The sequence below is a fragment of the Acartia tonsa genome, chromosome 5, assembly GCF_053477335.1.
Source record: "Acartia tonsa isolate MP-2025a chromosome 5, ASM5347733v1, whole genome shotgun sequence".
Lineage (NCBI taxonomy): Eukaryota > Metazoa > Arthropoda > Copepoda > Calanoida > Acartiidae > Acartia > Acartia tonsa.
Window position 1 is genome coordinate 38,954,373 of NC_137264.1, and position 2,323 is coordinate 38,956,695.

Genomic DNA, 2,323 nt, shown 5'->3' on the forward strand with positions numbered 1-2,323 from the left:
ACAGTTACGACTTCTCAGACAACAGTCATGCAATCAAAGGAGACCTAACCAAATATCCTAGATTGTTAGAGTATCGAATCCCATTACAAGCGGATTATGATCTGGATTCTCTAGATAATCACTCAAAAATCAAAGGAGAAACCCGCCCTTACGAAGTAAAGCAAGTAAAAAATAAGTTTGTTCCTGTAGTAAAAGAATTGTCACTAAAAACACATTTTGTATTCTTATCATTGTACTAAAATCTTTTAGAATAATAAATAAATTCTACATTCTACTTTTAGAAAATAAATAAATTTTCACAATAATTAACAGCTAGCTATAGGAACATTGGAATCAAAAAATATTTTCATAGTTATTTAACGCATCATATTATAAACAGCTTTTCGCGGATATTAAAATGAAAAATAATAATTTTATGACTTTTGTTTTAGATTTCTGTCGATATGCTTAGTATTTTTTACTATTACCACAAGCCACGCAATTTTTATTTTTAAAAATGATGTTTTTTGTACTCTCTTTACATAAATTTGTTGCAAAATGCTTAGATATAGAAAACTGTTTAAAAACATACTTGTCTTTTAAAGGATTGATTATAAAGATGCTTTGCTTATGATACTATACCTTGTTGTCCTAGGAATCATTATTCCAAAAATCCGATGAATATGATGATTTTATCATACATTTTTGGTAAAGACTATAGAGCTGTTACGTTTTCTTATTCTTACCTACCTATTACAGAAATCATTATACAATATTTAAAATTGATAGGATATTTCTAATATACCTTTATAACGATAAAAAGCAATCCGTTACGGACGGACGGGCCGACCAGGGGCGTCCAAGCTTTTTATTTTGGGGGGGTAATCACTACTTTACCCCCTCCCCCCTTGGACGTCCTTGGGGCCGACCCTCATTACAGAAAAGCTTTACAACTTAAAATATTCATCAATAACCACAAAATAAAGTTTGAAAACACACATAACTTTTAAAATATTAACACGTTACATATTTTAACTTGACAGTTGATAATTTAATCCAACTCAAGTGTTTATAAATAAACTTTTCTCGTATTCATTTGAATCCGGTGGATAGGAACCGGTTCTCATGAATACGAAAAAACTATGTCTAGCATCGTATTATATCCAGTTTTCTACGAATATAGAAATGTACAATCATAAGATTAAAACTAGTTTTTTTAGCCGGTGCCTTCGGCACAACGGGGCTAAAAAAACTAGTTTTAATCTTATAATTGTACATTCTATATCCGCGGAAAGCCGTTTATAATACGATACGAGAAATAACTATTCTAGTATTGCTTCGAAGCAGATCAATATCCGCTATATTGGAACCGGTTATCAGTCATAGTGAAAAAACTTAAAATTTTTGTTACAAACAATTTTCCACGAATATTAAAATAAATATCATAAAATCAATAACAGTTTTGTTAGCCCGGCCTTTCGGCAACTTGGGTCTAACAAAATTAATGTTAATCTTATATATTTTCATTTAAATATCCGCGGAAAGCCGTCTATGATACGATGCGATAAATAACTGTTATAATTTCTTATGATCCATAATTAAGGAAATTCCTATAACTATTAAGTGAAGACTACACAAGTTTTAATTTAATTGAAACAGATGTGAAATGATTATTAGTAGAGCAGCACAACTATAGCTAGGTATGTCCATCTGTCTGTCTGACAACTGTATTACTAATAAATTTAAAACACTTTTATGTTATATGAGATTAATAGCTGTCTTTTTTTCCCTTCCTTCTACGTTAATTCTAACTAGCGGCTACGCCCCTAGAGGCCTCTAGTGGCACTTTAAATGTTTTTGTTTGCTACGATAATTCTTTAGTACGATACCTCTTTATTTTACGTAGAAGTCTCCCGTATTTAACAAAAATTTTCGATTTTTTTGTCATTTCTTTTGGGAGGGTGGTAGTACCCTCCCCCAAAATAGTTAAAAACCTTCCCAGGACATATGAGAATCTACCCTGTTAAGGAGAACCCGATCGGTTCAGCGGTTAGCGAGATCCTTCGGTACACACAGACACACAGACAGACACACAGACAAACATCCTGTTACTTTAGTATAAGGATTTTACTAACTTCCTAATTTGTTTTTACAAGCCAAGCTTTTCTATAATTAAGGTCGGTCCGTCCGTACGCACGTCCGATTAGATCTTTTCGTTAATTTAGACATGTTAGGATTGTCCTATCGATTTCAAACTTTGCAGGACTCTACAAGAGTTATTGTTCGTTTGTCCATCCTTCTAACTTTAGCACTTTCCTTTTATGGATGTTGTCATCCTAGCTAA